Below are 19851 nucleotides of genomic sequence, written 5' to 3' on the forward strand. Positions count from 1 at the left end.
AATGTCATGATGGGTCAAGAACATTGTGGCTTCCTAAGTTAGAAAATGCCATATACCAAAATTTTGAATGGAACACAATACTTTTTTCCAATCAATCTCACCCTCCCCCAGAAAACATGGGACACGGTTGAGAATGGTAGTTATATTAGTAGTATTCTTGTTGTTATAAATTTTGCATTTAAACTTGGTAAAAGCCCACTAGAGGGAATAAGGAATACATTTCCAAGAATGTATAATTTACTTTAGAGAAGTTTCAAAACCAAAAGACTATAATTTACATGAAAAGCTGTAGAGAAAGTAGTTGAAAAGTCCATTCATAAAACTTTTATTCCATTTACATGAACTTAATACACGGGGTTTTAACAGTTATGCTTGGATTGTTCATGAAAATTTCATAAGACATTAAACAAAGCTAGCCATCATCTCAAGTTATTCCCCTGTTAACTATTTTTACAGCACATGCACATTAGGCAAATATAAAAAAAACACAAAAGCAAAAAAAAAACAACTAAAAAAAAGTTAAAATACAAGAGGTTTGTTTTGTTTACTGCTGTGCTTGATATACATGAAGTAATGGGTATCAAGCAAATCATTTTTACTGCATCTTTACTTTTACATTTGTTCTTAGGTTGCCTAAAACATTTAAATACAAATAAAATGTGTAGCAAAAATAATGAAAGCAAACAGCAGGTAACTTTACAAATAATGGAATGTGAACCATTTCTGCCCTTATCCAGAGTAAACTGGGTCAAAACTTCATCTAAAGGAGCACTTCTGCAGCTGTGCACACTGAGATTGACTATTCCACAGAAACACATGATTCACACATGTAGGATCCATGGGATATCTGTTTCTACTACAGCCTCGTAAGTGCTCCGAGCCTTAAAGTACACACAATAACTACACCTGTGACTGGAACCATTGATCCCTTTTATTCCCCACCAGGACAAACCAATATGCAGGCAGTTTTCTTTGCTTAGACATGGAAGCAGTTTTAAAATGGCCCTCCTGAAGCCACAATGTATCTAAAGTACTATGCCAAACATTTATAACTCATATAAAAATTTCACATTCCCATATTGTCCACCTCAAGATGAAAACAGATAACTCCCTAAATGTTAACTGGCTCTACTCCCCTAATATTAAACATAAAAACCACATGGGAAATATAGAAATTCAAATAGAAGTAACATAAACGTGTCATAAATTATAAACAAAAAACTATTTGTGGGACAGCATGGATGACAAATGGTCTACTGTGTAAATTTTAGAATGAGGCAGACAAAAGTTGGAAGGCCAGTTGATTTTTCCCTCCTTTTCCTGCTTCAGCTTCGTCTCCTTGGGTAACTGATGTCCACAATGTCAATTGTCTCTCAGTAATTGCATTATTAGCGTGCCGTCTTTGTATGATTCTTCACTTAATGTATCAAGTTCAGCAATGGCTTCATCAGAAGCTGTCTTTGCAAGAGAGCAGGCTTTCTCTGGGGAGTTCAGAATCTCATAATAGAACACAGAGAAGTTAAGGGCCAGACCCAATCTGATAGGATGTGTTGGCTGCATTTCCTTTTCGCTGATTTCAAAAGCTTCTTGGTATGCTTGTTGTGACTGATCCACAATCCCTTTCTTATCATCACCAGCAGCAACCTCAGCCAAGTAACGGTAATAGTCTCCTTTCATTTTCAAATAGAAGACTTTGCTCTCTGCTTGTGAAGCATTGGGGATCAAGAATTTTTCCAAAGGAGACAGTACATCATTGCAGATATCTCTTAGCTCAGTCTCAATTTTCTCTCTGTATTCTTGAGCCATCTGCTGCTTTTTCTCAGCACCTTTCGTCTTTTGCTCAATACTTGAGACGACTCTCCAAGATGACCTACGGGATCCTACAACATTTTTATAAGTAACTGAAAGAAGATTCGTCTCCTCATTAGACAATTCAGCTCCTTGCTCACAGACTTCATGCAGGCTGCCATGTCATCATACTGCTCAGCCTGCTCGGCCAGTTTGGCCTTCTGCACCAGCTCATTTTTATCCATTACTGGATGTTCTGTGTCTGGAGTGGGTGGAGGCGGACGGATGGGGGCTCAGCAGTCTCTGGGCGGTTGCAGCGGAGGCGGCAGCGGCGAGGCTGAGACTCTGTCTGTGGTCTCTATTCTAAAACAGTTTTAAATTCTAATCAAGTCAAATTTATCAGTTTGGGCTGGGGTTGTGGATCAGTGTTAGAGCACTCACCTAGAATGCGTGAGGCCCTGGGTTTAATCCTCAGCACCACATAAAAATAAAATAAAGGTATTGTATCCACCTATAACAACAACAACAACAACAACAACAAAATATATAAATCTATCTATCTGTCTATCTATCTATCTATCTATCTCAGTCTTTCCCTTTTGGCTTTGGCTTTTTGTGGCTTGGATTTGAAGGCCTCTCAGAATCCTAGAGACATTCTTTTATATTTTCTTGCAATACTTTAAAAATATTGCCTGATATCACCATTTTATTGAGGTTCTCCATCTCTCAGGTTATTTTTTTTCCTGAAGTGGTGTGAAGTAGGAATTTAAATTAATCTCCCCTCAGATGCCCAGGCAACACTTGCCCAGACCAGTTAAGACTAGTTCCCTCCCATCCCATCCTGCCATATACTAAATGCCATGGAAACCTTGTCCTGTTTCTGGACTTTGTGTTCGCTTTCATTTATATATTTGTGATTGATTTTCTAGGAAGTGATCTTTTGATCGAAAAAGCTCTAGAATATTTGAGATCTGTAGGGTCAGTTCCACACGTCTTATTCTTTTTCAGATTTTTCTTAGCTCTTCTTGTGACCATAAATTTTAGAATGAGCATCAATTTTGATGATTTTTTTTTACATTTTCTTTTTTAAATTTTTGTGGTTCTGGGGATTAAACCCAGGGGTGCACTACCACTGAGCCCCATCCTCAGCTCAGTGAGGATTATTTTTTATTTTGAGACGAGTTATCTTAAGTTGCTGAGGCTGGCCTTGAACTGTGATTCTCCTGCCTCAGCCTCCAGCACTACTCTTTAAAGAGACTCACCAGTGGGACTGGCTGGCGACTTGCTGCCCAGGAGAGGGCCACCATGCCCACTGTTGTTTCCTTGCCTCCATCCTCTTCCCAGTTTAATCTTCCTTTTCCTTTCTCTTCCCTTTTTAAGTTTATCTCCTTATGGACATTGTCATCTTGTTTTCCTTTTCATTAATTTTCTTGGGGGAAGTGGGCAGAGACCTAGATTGGAAATCAGAAAATCGAAGTTTCAGTCTGAGCTGTGTCACGATCTAGCTGTGTGAAGCTGCTGGTGCTCTCTCCTCTCTGGGTTTTAGTTTCTTTTTCTCTGAAGTGAAAGGATGGGACAGACACACTCCGACATCCCTTCTACCTTTCCCTCTTCTTTCAGTCTCCATCCTCCTCTTCTTCTACCTCCTTAAACTCAGCCATTCACAAGTCATAAAAAAACAAACCTCTCCGACCCTGCCCACCCCTCGCCCTCCCAACCATGCTGACCAGGGGTTGCAGCTACATGGCTGGCAGAAGACACCTGGACTCCACGTTTCCAGAGGCTCAACTGAACAAGACCAGGGAGCCTCTGGTGGCTGCCGTCATGAGGGTTAATTGTTCCAACAGGTGGATCTGCTGCTCCCCTTGGCAGAGTCCTGCTGCAGGCACAGAGGGCCTATACACCCTGCTGTCCAGTAGGATTAGCTGACAACTTGCTGCCCAGGTAACTACCACCTGTCAGCACGAGGCCTCCATGTGAAACTGAAGCAAATGGCGAGGGTGTATTTGCCTTGTCCAGCTGCTGTGCTTGCTTTCTTAACTGCTAATGGGCACAGTTAGGGGGCTAATGAGGCAATAGATACTCTTCCGGGCAATTAAACTCAGTGGAAGTGTTGGATCAGATGGTCTCTGAGTGCTTATTTGTCTTGAGGGATATGCTAATAGGAAGTCCCTTTCCCTCCCTCATTTGAATTTACCAGGGCCCTGAGAGAAAGGATTTGGCTCTGGGAAGGTGATGTGCTATACTTGATGAGCCTGTGTGGCTTCATAGATTCTGTTCAGGTTCTAGAAATTTCCAGGATGGCAGGATGGTTCACAACTGGGCCTTACTGGCATTGCTCCTGAGAGCAGGAAACAGCCAAAGTTACTGCACAAACTACCTGCGTGGCTCATAGCCAATGATTGCTGATATGGGTATCTGAAAGTGCAGCCCTTTGCCTCAATCTGGGGCAACTCAGGAGAAATGTCCATAATGAGCTCTCTGTAGGGTGAGCAGAGGCCTATTTGCAGCTGTTTTAGATCAGCTTCTCCCTCAGCCCAATCTTGTCTTCTCATTTCCTTACAGGTGCTCCTCCAAGGAACAGCCCCCAAGACCTTCTGCATGTGGCTATCTGACTCAGAATTATTCTAAGGACCCTAATTGGAGAATCAGACACTGCATTATCACTAACAGGAGCTCCCATCTCTGGACCTTGATGTCGTGTCTGATACAGAGCACACACTTAACCATTTATGGAGCGAATAAGTGAATGAAGACAAAAATTGGCTAATGATAAGGGAAAAGTTCAGAACCGTGTTTTTTCCCAGCACTTCTCAGTCATCTCAAAGTGGAGTGGAAAGCCCCATAAACTCAATGTTAAGGCCATTACTGGGCCAGTGTGGAAAATGACTTTGGGTACCGTAAGGTTAGGATGATACAGACGCTTCTTACGATGTTGCTTGTTACGTGGAATGCTTGTGACTTGTTGGGCCAGACTTGGGAGTTGGGCAGTGGGAACCAAGCACTAGGTGACCTCTGACCCACGGGGTGCTGATGTTCCCTTAGCTTTTGCTGTTTCTTGACCAGATACCCATTCTAGATCCAGGAACTGGGCTGCAGGGTTGTTTAGGATTGTTCTTGGACAGATTTACATTCCTCTGAATCTTCCTGTTCCCTCCTGCAAAGCCCTGAGGTCTGCTAATATCACTACCTCGATGGCTTCCTCATGGTGGGCTGCTACCTGCCAGGTACTGGCCAAAGCTCCTGGGGGCTTTGAACTTGGCCCTTCTTCCTTCAACATGAATCGACACTAAAGAGGTAGCCCACTCACATCTTCCAAGAATCCAGAGTGTGGCAGGCTCAGGGCAGCCCCTGGGAGAGAAAATAGGGATCCTAGGAGGGTCCTGTCAGGGCTGCTACTGTCCTTCAGGGGAGAAGAATGATTTCTGACCTTTCACACCTTTTGTTTATCTTTCCCCCACACCTTTTTACACCTTTAGTTTCCACAGCCACGAAATGTCTCATTAAGTCTTTTATTTTTCCTTAATCAACTCCAGACTCTTTTCAGGTAGAATATTTGTCTAATTCCTGAGCTCCAGTGTCTCCCAGAGGAAATGACAATAAAGTGAACATTTGTTCAGTGTTGTTTATATAGTGAATGAAGTGCTTCTCGGTCCTTAGTTATTTAATCATCCCAGCACTCCCAGGAGGCATTACCAAGGCCCATTCTGCAGTAGAGGATACTGACGTCGAGGAAGCTCAAGTAGCTCATCCAACTTATTGAGAATAAAGGAGTAGAAGGCCCAGCAAGGTTGAGGAAGTGGCCCAAGGTAATACAGCAAGTGGCAGGGCCGGTGTGTGAACCACCTGGCTGGAGTCCACCCTCTGGTGACTAAATGATATTGCCCCCTGGAGAGTAGTGTGACATGCTGCAAAAGGCACTGGGCCATCTAGCTATAATCTCAACTCTGCCACCTATGTTCTGGGCTCAGGAGAGTTGCCCAACTCCTCTCTGGCTGCATGAAAGAAGGGCATTTGTCCAGATGGCCTCTGGGATTCCTTCCAGCTGGAGGATTCTAGAAGCCCTCTTGGTTGTCTTCTCTACAAGTCCATCTGCCTCTCTTTCCCCATCTTCCCACTCTTGACGACACTGGTGGTGTTTGAGGACCAAGAGGTAATATTTCTTGGTATAAGAAAAACATCAAGGGCTTCTCTAGTTTAGAGAAAGGAAGGAGGATGTCTGCGGTTGGTGCCAGCTTGTGAAATACATTTATTTCAGGTAGGGTTGCTTCAAGTCAGCACATTGCTCTAAAATTCTAGCAAGAAAAAAAAATTTTTTTTTTTGTACCAGGGATTAAACTCAGGGTCACTCAACCACTGACCAGATCTCTAGCCTTAGTTTGTATTTAAGGTGAGTTCTTACATACCATCCTCTCCTCTCATACTGCAAGGAAGTAAGGCATGGACATCATCCACCAGACCCTCTAAGGTCAAGACAGCTGTTGCTCTTCCTGATGTCATGTGACACTAACCAGCTAGAATGTCCATCCTAAGTCTGTGACTGTCCTAAACATTTCCTTTAAGGGGCAATACAATCAAGAGGGCTGCAGCTGCAGCTTATGGCCTGTGGAATGAGGCCTGGACACTGGGATGGCCAGAGAACTGCGGTGTGACAAGGGAACACGCAGCGTCCTCCGGCCTCCAGCCTCTGTCTCAGCTGGGCTGTCACTCAGGGAGCGGTGACAGCTTTGGCCAAAGATGTTGCTCTTTCCTTTAAACCATAAATACTTTATGGGAAGAGAAACACACTCAGATGGTACCCGTCATTTGCTCCTTAACCCTTAGAGGATAGAGTTACATCATCTTTTGTAGGCAATCAGATGGGTTTTCTTAGCAGAAACCAGAGAATTTCTCAGTTGTCTTTTTGGTAAAAGTGGTTGCAAAGCTCTATATCCATTATTTTTTCTCCTTTTCCTTCCACCTGCTTTTGAATTCACTCCCACTGGGTGCTCTCTCTGTCTCTCTTTTCTCTCTCTCTCTCTCCTCATCCCATGGATTTGTTCTTCTTAATGACACCAGTGATACCTGCATTGTCAAATCCAGTGACCCATTCTCTCTTCTTGCTTTACTTGACCAGTCAGCACCAGCGACACACCAGGGCACCTACTAAGTCCCCCACACAGTGGGTGGTGTGTGAGAGATCGCTGTGCTTGGAGGAGGTGCCACTTTTAGAGCAAGTGGAAACAAGCCTGACCTTTTGCTTGGGAGGGACATTATTTCATCTTGCTGCTTCCTATAAGTACAATTCTGAGAAAGTACAGCCAGAAAAGATCAGGCAGTACCAAGGGTTGCTATACCTACTCGTACAGGGACACTCAGGGCCAGGGCAGATGGCCTCTCCCAATAGTGTATGCCCCAAAGGTGATCATTCTCAATTCTTGAACCCCAGAGTGACCAGTCCAGGTTAGCCTTGATTATTAATTATCAACAAATACCCCAAAATTATCATGCACATTTTCATGGTTATAATGATGGCTCACATTTATTGATCATTGACCATGGGGTCAGCCTGACTATGGCCTCTTGTAATGTCCACAGACTCGCATTAAGGAAAACATATTTGTGGCTCCTATGGATTAAGCAATCCAAGTAATGAACAGGTGACACTGATAGTCACTCCTGCGACATTCAAACCTGTTTGATTCCAAAGTCCATCTTTCTTATGCCTCATTGCGTGTCCCACTAAGATCAAAGCTACAATGTTGTGTGAAGAACACAAGAGAGTACAGGGGGGCGGGAAGGGGACCAAGGGTCACATTTCAAGAAACACTCGAAGAAGCCAGGAGGTGAGTGTTTAGGAGAGGAGGCTCAGGCAGGTGAGGTAGGAGAGCAGAACGGTGCTTGGCTGTTCATGTGGAAAGGGACTCTGTGGCGGGAGCCTCTTTGTCCTCTTCTGTCTGTCCATCCTGAGTCAGGGTTTCAGATTTGCTGATTGACACCTTGTATGTTTTATAAGACATGAGAAACTTGAGACACTGTCTTGCCAAGTGTGAGGGAGGGCAGGGAATGGGAAGCAGCCACCAGCATTAGGCAGCTGGCACTGGAGATGACAGGAGAAGGAAGTTGTGTGTGGTTGTGGTGAAGCCCAGGGGCTTTGGAGTGGTTCACATCTCTAGAGCAGCTTTTTGGAAAATTAGGTCTCAGGAAAATCCTTTCAGATCCCAGACTCTCCATTTTTATCATTTATCCCAGAAGCCTGAAATGTCCACATCCTAGGTTTTGCCAGAATTGAAGGCCTGAATGTGGTCTAAAAATAAATTGGTACACTTCCAACTGGAAGAAACTCACACAGAGTGTTTGCAGGTGTCAGAATCAAAATGGAGGAGCTAGGCCAAACCCTAGCAAAAATAGAGTCAGGGGGTTCTATAGAAGGATTTCTTGTGCCTACACATGATAAAAATTATCCCAGGGCCCATGACCTTGCAGAAAAGCTGCTACAACGGTGCACAGAAAATCTTTCAGCAAGGACTTTCACCCAGTAGCTCCTGTCCTGCCTTGGACTGACGCCACCTTGCCATGGGTCCGGTCACCAAGGGTCATTGTTTCAAATCAACTTCGTCACCATCCTCATTTTAACTTTGAAAACCCTTGTTTTCCTTTACCTCCCTGAATGTGCCTGTAACATGTCTCAGAATTTGTACTCTGGGTGACAGTTCTGTTTATTCTGAACTTCACTTCTTTGGAGAACTACTCTCTTGTTGTTATTTATTATTATTATTATTATTTTCGGGGGAGAAGCCTTTACTTTTTATTTATTTTTTTTTGTTCTTTTTAGATATACATGACAGTAGTATGTATCTTGACATATCATACATACATGGAGTATGACTTCCCATTCTTGTGGTCGTAAATGATGTGGAGTTTCACTGGTCGTGTTCTCTGTTGTTAATTTAGTTGACACAATGAAATCCTCACTGCATTTGATATGCCCATGCCTTCCTGGAGTTCCAATCTATCCTGAATTCCATCCTGTTCTCCACCTTCTAGGGTAAGAGTTAATAATTTCTCGGTGTGTCATGGGTCCCTCTGGTAGTTTGATGAAGTCTATGAATGCTCTTCATATTGATGTTTTTAAATTCAGAACATAAAATGCGTCTAATGGCAAAAGAAACGTATTGCTTTGAAGTGCAGTTGCGTTAGTCTCCCATTATGCTGTAACAAATTACCACCAAACCCAGTGGTTTAAAATAGCAAAAATTTATGATCTACAGTATTGGAGGTCAGAATGGTTGGCAGGGGTGCACCACTTCTGTATGCCTCATTGCCTGTCCCACTAAGATCAAAGCTACAATGTTGCTTCTTGGGAGAATCTATCTTCTCACTGTTCTATCATCTAGAGGCCACCTGAATTCCTTACTCACAGCCTCTCCTTCTGTTGTCAAAGTCAGAGTTGCATCACTCCAACTACTTCTGTTTGGCTCTGGCTTCCCTCTTACAAGGACCCTTGTGATTACGTCAGACCTTCCTAGGTAATCCAGGAGAATCTCCCATCTCCCTCTCTGTCTCTGGTACTGGTGATTGAACCCAGGGAAACTTAACAACTGAGCCACGTCTCCAGCCACACCCCCAACTCTTTTTATTTTTTAATTTTGAGATAGGGTCTTTCTAAGTTGCTTGGAGCCTCACTAAATTGAAGAGGCTGGCATCAAACTTGTGATCCTCCTGCCTCAGCCTTCCAAGTCGCTGGAATTACAGGCGTGTGCCACAGCACTCTGCTGGAATATCCCATCTCTCAAGATCTTTAATTTACATCTTCAAAAATCCTGTATTTGCCACGTAAAGAAACATTTTCACAGGTTTCTGGGGTTCTGATGTGGACATCTAGGGTGGGGAATGCACTGCCTGTCTCAATATGATATAGTAATACCTGAGCTGCTTTATTAATGCATGAAACAACAGCATCTGGTGCAGGTCTGATGAGCACTTAGAGGAGCTACAATGGTGATAGCATTCAGCAGTCATGTAACAACTCTCACGTGGTGGGGAAATATCTGCTCGTTCTGTTGTTGAGTTGCAGGGACTGGGATTTCATTCTATGATTTTTAAGGCCTATGTGAGTTTGGCTTGTTAGGTAAAGGGTAAGTACCGTGCTTTACAGTTTGATGAATTTCACGAAGAGCGACAGGGGATGCACCCTCCATGAAGCCATCTATCCCACAGGGAAGCAGTCAAAGGTGGAAGACAGGCTCACTGTATTCTGATTATCTCCATCAATCACTGGCGGTGTGACCTTGAGTGAAACACATGGCTTTGGGACTTTCCCTTTGACCAAAGGGAATCTAGAAAAGGTTTGTGAGAAAAGGCTCCTGAAACTCTTGTCCATTTCATTTAATGGTCAAAATCCTGAACTGATGTAATATCAAGTGCACACACTAGAGGGCAGAATTGACTGAAATTCACTCAGAAGCCCAGGAACACTGGACCATGTATTGGAAGCTGGTTTTTCTTTGAGTGATGATAATCGTGGCAGAGTGAGTGCAGATTATTCCCTCAATGGAATACTTTTTCTGGGCTTAGAGTTGCCAACTGTCATTATGTCCCTGGGTGGGAAAGATCTCTCAGCATTCAGCCAGTCCATTAACCCTACAGGGGAGGGCACTGAAGGTTTTTCACAATATTTGGCCGGCAGAAATCCTACCTGCTGCCAACAGCCGCCCCCCCCCCCCTTTTTTTAAAGCTCATTCAGAGTAAAGAACAGTAATTGACTGGGGACCATAAAAGAAAACTTCAAATATTAAAACATTTTCACTATTTAATATTTGTTTACATTAGCCTGAAAAATTTCAGCTCACTCAAACTCCTTTATCCTCATGGAATTCTGAGTTCTGCCCACATCCTTTGGCTGTGGAACTATGACTTGCTAGTAGCTATTCTGATGAGTTACACTGGATTCCTTTTCCTCTTTTATACACATGTGCTGTCTTGTTATCTTGTTTGTTCTGTAGACTTCTCTGTTTTTGTTGTATGAGTAGTTGTCCAGGAGTGGGACCTGAGGTCCCCCTGTAGTTGTTTCTCCTTGGGGCCTGGTAGTTGGTCTCAGCTTTTTCTCTCCTTTATTCTATGTGTTGAAGTATTGATGAAGCTCCGGTGAGGTGAGATTGCGTGTGGAGTAGAGTTCACTGTTTTGGCTAAGCTGTGAGTATTGCTCATCAGCAGGATATCTACTGTGTGAGCTTAAAGTATCCCAATCACTTCCCAGCTTCTCTTAGAGGGAGCAAGGACTAGCTGTAATGTTAACAACTAATGTACAGTCTTAAAACAAATGTTTGGTGTCTACTCTGACATCTATAACACTAATTACCACTTGTAGAGGAATAATGGGATCAGCATTTAACATTGTCGTCAACAGTAAACTAATGTCTAGATCAGCCATTAGCCAGCAGGTGTCTACTATGTTGTATATGATGTTAAAAATTACAACATGTATTGGATAAGAATTCCATAAACTATATAATTCTGTAATATAGTGGAATTACATTCCTTAAATGAAAAGAAAGTATGGTAGAAAGGAAAGAGAAAGATTGAAATACTTAAAAAGTGAACAGAGAAAGGGAGAGGGAAGGGGAATAGGAAAGACAGAAGAATAAATTTGACATAACTTTCCTATTCTTATATATGAACACATGACCAGTGTAACTCCACAACATGTACAACCACAAGCATGGGATCCTAATTAGAATAACTTATATTCCATGTATGTATAATATGTCAAAATACACTCTACTGTCATGTATATCTAAAAAGAACAAATAAAAAATGCAAAAAGAGCAATTAAAATGAAAGAAAAATTATTTGCATATATATATATATATATATATATATATATATATATATATATATATATATATATATATTTCAAACCTATCCATGCAGTGAGAATTCACATACACAGACATACCCATGCATACATACAACATCATGCAAAATGGAAAAAGTTATTAAAAATATTAAAATAAATTAAAAATAGAGAAAAATAATAAAAAGTAAAATGAAAAATAAAAAAGGTGGAAAAAGTTGGGGGATAGGAAAAAAAATCTTAATAAAAAAAGGGGGTGGGTCTTATTTCCACTGAGGTGCAAAGTTGTTGGCGAAGATGGATGGTCATTGCCGATGCTGTTGTGCTGTTCTCTGTATTTATTTTTGGTGGCCCTGTAACACTTGGGTCAAGAACTCGGGGGTTTTCAAGTCCTACTCTTTGTGCTTCTCTGCAAGCTGCCAGCTGTTTGTAGTAGCCTCAGCTTCCTGTGCCCCAGGATAGGATGGGGCAGCCTGGGGAGCGTTGACCACTGGTGTTCTCCCATAGTGGGGCTGGCACAGTTATAATCAGAAGCTGCAGAAGCTGGAGTTTGTTCTTGACTGACCCTGGGAGCTCTGTCGGTGAGTATTTGAGAATTGGTCCACATCCCTATCTTGCTGGCCAGGTGCTGATCTCTCCTGGACGTCTGGGGCACATAGCCCCCGTATTTTCCACTTTAAGTTGCCACTTCCCAGCTCCTCCATACTGAAGGCCAAACTCTTAACACATGGACCCTTGGGGGACAAACTATACCCACTCAGATCAGCAGGTAAGGGCTGTCCCAGCAAACCCTCATACTCTAGTGAAGATCTGGAAGGTCACCAATGAGAATGGCTTGAGCTAACTGGTTGCCATCAACAAAATGACAAACTCATTCACAAATAAGACATCCCAATGTCACACTTATTTAGAGATAGAGTGGGATTACAAAGTAAACTGTGCGCTGGGCACAGTGGTACACGCTTGTAATCCCAGTGGCTTGAGAGACTGAGGCAGGAGGATCACAATTTCAAGGCCAGCCTTGGACAATTGGGCCTTAAGCAACTTACTGAGATCCTGTTTTCAAGTGAAAAAAGGGCTGGGGAAGTATCTCAGTGGTGAAGCACTCCTGGGTTCAATCCCCAGTACTAAGACCAAAAAAAAAAAAAAACACCAAAAAACGGGGATTAGAGGACTATAGCTCAGTGGCAGAGCACTTACATAGTATGCACAAGTCGTGGGTTCAGTTCCCAGAACTGCAAAGCAGCAACAACCTATATAAATGAGCCTTGTTCTCTAGAGAATCCTCAGGTAGAACAAGGTAGATCAAAATAAGTGTTAACCCCAAAGGCAGTCTCTCTGTCTCTGTCTCTGTCTTTGTCTCTCTCTCTCTGTGTGTCTCTCTCTCTTAAAAATAGAAAGATATACCAAGTTACAAGCCTGGTACCAGAGATAGTGAGCCTGACCCAGGGAGAGAAATGGAGCAAGCTGCCAGTCACACAGAGAGCAAGTGCTGAGGAAGCAGCTTTGGTGACACATTGAGGAGAAGGGAGAGGATGCCCGAGTCTGAGCTGCTACTAGGATTCAGATCAGGGGCCTTCAGAATCTTCTGCTTCATAAATGTTCCCCTGAGCCAGGCCGCTCACTCTAGTATTGTGAAACATGTGACTGGGTGTGGGGCTAGTAAAGAAGGTGGACAATTGGGCCCCTGAAACAGAAACTCAGATACAGAACAGAGTTTTAAGTGGGATTTGAAAGGAATTTAAACCAGGTAGTTGAGAGGGACCACATGAATTGAAATTAATTGTAGCTTTAGTGTAAGAGCGAGTACAATGAGGAGCAATCAAAAGGTGATGTGAGTAGTGGGAAAGGTGCCTGATTCCATCCAGGGCAGGAGATGAGGGTGCAGAATACAGGTTCTATAGGGAGCTGCCCCTTCTGCTCTTGGATGTAGCTTGGGTGTTTGGAATCAGAATGCATAACAGTAGCTGGTTCAGGAAGATGTTGCAGGAAGGTCTGAATAGAAGGAATGAATATCCCTGTGGCCAGAAGAGGGCATCTTAGGGTTCCTAACTCATCAAAATCCCTTGAGGAGCTTTTAAGAAATGTAATGCCTATGGCTGACCCTGGGAGATGCTGATTCAGTAAGCCAGATATCTTTAACACTGGACATTTCTTGTATAATTTTACGTGATATATTTAAAAAGTGAGCTCCTCACTATTTCGTCAGTGGGGAGCTGTCTCTGGGTGGACCTATCACTGGGAAAACCCAGGAGTGATGGAAGGAGGGAGAGGAGCTAGCATTTCCTTTTCTGGATAGCCCAGAATCACAGGCATGACCTTTGGACAAAAGCTAGTCTGAGGTAATAGACAACCATACTCCCAAACACAGAACTCTTCCAACCAGCATCTCCCCTGAGAATCTGAGAAGTTAGTCTTCTCAGATTCCCAGGAAAGGCACCCAATGAGTGGAGCATCTCTTTTAGGGACAGCAGATGAAGTTAGAGTTGACCAAACCATGAATTTATTGCTCTCGGCTCAGAGAGCATTGGAAGAAGGCAGACATATCAAGAGAATATCTGTAGGAGAAGTATACTTTGTATAACCTGCCGTGTCAATTTGTCCACCTAACATTGTGAAGATCTTGAAGATCTCATGCACTTCTAAAGCTCAATACGTCCCAGATACCACTCCTTCAATCCCCTGCAAACTTCTCCCACCTCCCATTTACCCAGTCTCATTTTCTCTCTCAGCCATGTGTCTTGTCATAAAGTCTAAAATTTGTGGAATCAAATTTGCCCTTTTTATTATTATATATCCCATATCAAATCTGTGAACGAGCTCTGCCACGTTCACCTTAAAAATGTATCTAGAGGGCTGGGGATGTGGCTCAAGCGGTAGCGCGCTTGCCTGGCATGGCGGCCCGGGTTCGATCCTCAGCACCACATACAAACAAAGATGTTGTGTCCGCCGAAAACTAAAAAATAAATATTAAAAAAATTCTCTCTCTCTAAAAAAAGAAAAATGTATCTAGGATCTGACCACTTCTCATCACTCGCTCTTCAACCATCCTAGTCCAAGTCGTCTCATCTCATGCCTTGAGTATTAAAATGGTCTCCTGGCTGGCTGTCCATGTCTGCTCTCGCCTACCTGCATTCTACTCTCTGTAGAGCAGCTCACATCCTCTCACGTCTCCCTACCTGGGCACAGTGGAAGCCAAAGCCTTGCAATGGCTTAAAGGGCTCTACACAAGTTGGTCCTCCATTTTGTTCTCTTTTCCTAATCCCACTCTTTCTAGAACATGCTTGGCCAGCTCTCACTGCAGGGATTTGGCCCTTGAGAGTCCCTCTGCAGAAACGCTTTCCCTCTTCTTTGGGGCATTGCCAAGACTTTCTTTCTCCCCTCCTTAGCTGTTTTTTTAAAATATCTCTTTGTGGGTGAGGACTCTCTGATAAACGCTTTGGTCTGCTCCCGTCTTCTGTATGCAGTCTCCCTGCTTTTATTTTCCTTCAGAGTACTTCTCAACATCTGGCACAATGTTCATTCTATGTATTTATTAGCTTGTTATTCGTTTCCTTCTACTGGAAACTGAGCTCTCTGAGACAGATTTTTTTTGGTGGTTCTAGTGCCTATAACAGCGCCTGGCACATTTGGACCACTCAAGAAGGATTTATTTTGGCATGAAATGCCATCTTGAAAATCCCCTTGAAGGCCATCATAAAGCTTTTGTGGCACACTCAGACTGCAGTAACTGCCTTCTGCCACAAGTTCCGGGATTATTTGAGTTCTGTATTCTCCTTGGATATCACACTGTGTTATAATTGCCATTTAAACTGTCGCCACTTGTGTTGGTTTTAAGCTGCCAAATTTGTCGTATTTTTTTTTTCTTAAGCATGGCAGAGCTTGGTAGTGCCTCTGCTCAGATTTTCAATGGACAGCAATCATAGTATCAATCAAGGTATGAATCTTCTGGAGGCTCAGCTGGGGAATGGCCAGATTCCAAGTTCATGTGGCAGTTGGTAGGACTCAATTCCTTGTGAACTGTTGAAGTGAAGGTTTTAGTTCCTAGCTGGCTGGTGGTTAGAGGTCATGCTCAGTTCCTTGTTATAGAGGGCCTCTCCATCATAGTCACTCTTTTTATCATAATTTGTCAGCTTGAGAAGACAAGCAAGGTAGGTGTCACGATTTTATATTACCCAATGATGGAAATTTTACCCCTTTATGTTACTGTACTCTGTTGGTTAAAGTCATCAGTACCAGCCACACTCAGGAGAGGATATGACACCGGGACATAATGCCAGGAGGCAGAGTCACTTGGGGATCATCTTGATATCTGTCCATTACTTGTCTAATAGACCGTGGGCTTCCTTGAAAACATTTCATTTTATTGGTAGCTTTTGAGAAATCTTAGGAAACCAGAGAGTAACCATGAAGCCAGGGATAAAGATCTTTCCACTTGCAAAAGGAGGATGGAGGATGGATGGATTCTGAAAATTATGTGCTCTTAGGCATAATATCCTCCTTATAAATGTTTTAGGATACATTTAATGCAAAGTGTATGAGAGACCATGGGGGTCTGGTATAGCTTTACTATGGGTGAGACTGACTCATACTCTTTCTCTGACTGAGTTCCTAGGCTGCCAAATTAGGGATGCAAGAGAGACAGGGTCTCTTCACTTTGGCAAAGCATTTAATGCAAAATACAGGTTCATATTACAAAGGATGTGAGACAAAAGTTTAACTCGGTGTGATGGGCTCAGACTTGATTGGATCAAGACTATTAACATCAGAGAGAATATTTTTGTAGTTTGATATGGTACTCAGACTAAACTCTGCTTAGTTCAATAGTTTTATCAATGAAAATATGAAGGGTGTCTATTTCAAATCCACAGCTGATACATTGCTGAGATAAATACAAAATACATGGAATAATAGAATCAGGCAGAATTCTGACTTTGACAAAACAGGTGAAAATAATAAGATAAATTATAAAGGTAGTCCTGTGTTTAGCTATGAAATACCAATTGCACCAATACAAGATAGGGAAAGAATGACATATGGTAACATTAAACAAAACACTCATGTTAATCAGCTTTTCATTACTATGATAAAATACCCGAAACAAACTACTTAAAAGGAAGAAGGATTTTTTTTAGCTCATGGTTTCAGAAGTTTCCATCCATGATCCATTTGGCTGGTTCTGTTGCTTTGGGCCTGTGGCAGAGCATATGTGGAAGGGAGGGTGGCAGAGAAGGCTGCTCACTTCATGAGGGACAGGAAGCAAAGAGAAAGAAGAGATGGGACTCAAGCTCCAATGCCCCCTCAAGGGCTTCACCTGTTACTGGGCAGTACAATTACCACTTGGGGGAAGGACTAGGCTGTAATACATCACATACTGATTTACAAATATTTGAAGTCAAATTGGTAGGAAAAGAAATTTTTTTCAAAGCCAGCTTTGAAGGAAGATAGATGAACTCCACAGGATGGTGACCAAGACTTTAACAACTGGTCTTTGTGGGGCATTTAAGGTCTAAACCATAACAACCTTGCATAGGAGTTCTATTTAGCAGACTTTCTTCACTAGTTCAGAGTACAATTTCACTAATGTGTGTGTGTGTGTGTGTGTGTGTGTAAACTGCATTAATAGAAGTTATAATAACACAAGAGTACAGAGGAAAGAACTGCCGGCTTCATACAATGAAATCATAGGTGTCATCAAGGACTAAAGGCTGGAGCATAGACATTGAGGATAAGTGAAGTTCCCAAGGCTGATGGTAACAATGGGGATGGGGGCGGGGCGTGGAGAAAGCTACTCCCAAAGAGACAGCCACTGAAACCAAGATAATCGAGGAATTTATGGGTGATCTTATATATTTTCTTCTTGGCAAGAAGCCTTCCTTCTTTTTCAAGGAAGCAACACAGAAAGAATCAGAAGGTGGAGTGGGACCTCCATGTAGGGAAAGAGGATAATGAAATTAGTGGTGGGTATTTCTAAGGAATTTTGTTACATATGTGCTTGGGACCAACATCTAGCTTTGTTTAAGAAATTCTGAAGTGGAATGTGGTGGTGCACACTTGTGATTCCAGCTACTTGGGAGGCTGAGGCAGGAGGATCTCAAGTTTGAGGCCAGCCTGGGTAACTTAGCAAAACTCTGTCTCTAAATAAGATAAAAATTTTAAAAAGGGCTGGTGATATGGCTCAGTGGTGGAGTTCTTGCCTGTCATATGCAAGGTGCTGTGTTCAATTCCCATTATGGAAAAAAATCTGAATAACTTCTTTTTGGATGGGATTTATGACAAAATGGAGGGTGAGAAAATTTAACTAGGGCCCTTGAGCAGAATTAGAAATGACCAACCAAAACAATACTCCTCTAGTAATAAAACATTTCTATGTGTGCTCTCTCTGTGTGTGTGTGTGTGTGTGTGTGTGTGTGTGTGTGTGGTGCTGGGGATTGAACCCCGGGTCTTGTGCACGTGGGGCAAGCACTCTACCAACTGAGCTAGATCCCCAGCCAGCCTTCTATGTGTTCTTGCTGAAAGATATGAGATAAGGAAGGACCATAAGAAAGTCAATGAATTGATTTCAGCTTCATTTTGGAACCACGGGTGGTTAGGTTCCATCCAACTGGTGGTTGGTAGAAATAATAACACTGGTGCATCATCTTCTACTAAGCTCTAGTCAGGAGAAGGAGGGAAAGGTAGAGTCAGAGGGGTTCGAGTGGTGATATATCTTAGTCACAGTTGTTGTGTGAAGCGGAATGATGGACACTTCATGCTAGGGCTTGGGTTTGGCACTTCTGCTTCTGAAGAAATAAGTGGACCCCAGGGGAATTGAAAGGTGGTTTGTCAGCTGCCCTGGAAGTGCTATAGCAGAAGGAGCCCTGCATCTGATGGACAACGGGTGGCTTGGAAGGACTCCTCTGGGCTTGCAGCTCTGTCTTTAACTTTCCTCTCTCTCAGCAATAGAGGTCTTTTCTGCACTAAGTGCACGGAAGTATTGACTTGGAATATTTAGAGGTTGATAATTTTTTGGGTGGATTATCTCAATCGAATTGTTACAGGGCTGGGACATTATGGGAAACTGAGGCACCATGAAGGCCCCCCACCCCTTAATACTCCAATTCTTATGACCAAGGCAGAAAGATTTCAGACATGTTGCTCAGAGTAACAGGCATGAGTTTTTTAGAAGAAATGGGAAAGGGACAAAGGAGACACTCTTAAGTGAGAGAATGGCTCCTCTCAGAGATGAGAGGGACAGTGTGCCTCTCCTGCCCTCCATTTTTATTGGGGTCCCAGGGAATTTTTTTAACCTGTCATTAAGTTGAGAACTTTCACATTTTCACTTAAAAACAGAATTTTGCAGCTTCTCTTGGGCATATCCAAATTGTCAGCACCATTACTCTTCTACTTTTGAGCCATTTTTAAATAAATGGCATTACTTGAACACAAACCCTGCAATACTGTGACAGTCAATCAGATAACCCAGCCAACTACTAATGACTAACAGGCGAGCAGCTATTTATCCTGGGTACCCTGAACAAAGGGGTGATTGACATCCTGGGTAGAATGGACCAGGATTGCATGGATGAGATTTCATCACACTACTGAAAATGTCATGCACTTTAAAACCTATGAATTATTTCTGGAATTTTCCATTTGACATTTTTAGTCCATAGTTAACCATAATATCCAAAACCATGGAAAGCAAACCTAAAGGAGGATTACTGTAAAATGGAATGGACCACAGATACTTGCACTTTCACGAATGAACCTCACAGACATTCTGAGCAAAAGGAGTGAGACACAAATGAATAGATGATTTTGTTTAATGAAGTACTATAACAGGCAAAATGAATCTAAGGAAATATCAGAAAAAGAATTCCCTAAAGGTGAGGATGATTTGTCTCAAAATGAATAATCAGAACTTTTTGGGGGAGAAAGAAAGTTTATTATTTTTGTATTATTATTATTAATTTCTATTTTGTGACAAGAATCAAAATTTCACATTAAACATTATTTTACTTTAGAAAAAAGCATAGAAAAGAAAATTTATTTTTGTCAAAGGATGTCTTATTTCTTACACCTGAGCCTGCCTGCTTCCACATATAAAAAGGGGACTCATTTAGCTCATTTTGCTCAGCGTTGACATGTAGAGATAGTGGCTCCCTCCAAGGAAACAGAAGGCATGTTTCTGTCAAGTAAAATTAAGAAAATCTCTCCCTCCTGTCAAAGTGCAGCCATGCTTGCTG

At 42.5% G+C, this 19851-nt stretch overlaps 1 pseudogene; it reads right to left on the bottom strand.

Moving 5' to 3' along the window:
• Window positions 1-519: 519 nt before the first annotated feature.
• LOC124091380 (14-3-3 protein zeta/delta-like) lies at window positions 520-2048 on the bottom strand (annotated as a pseudogene).
• Window positions 2049-19851: the final 17803 nt, after the last annotated feature.

This window comes from Marmota monax, unplaced genomic scaffold (assembly GCF_021218885.2).
Source record: "Marmota monax isolate L192 unplaced genomic scaffold, Marmota_monax_Labrador192_F-V1.1 WCK01_AAM20220418_F8-fsc00072, whole genome shotgun sequence".
Taxonomy (NCBI): Eukaryota; Metazoa; Chordata; class Mammalia; order Rodentia; family Sciuridae; genus Marmota; species Marmota monax.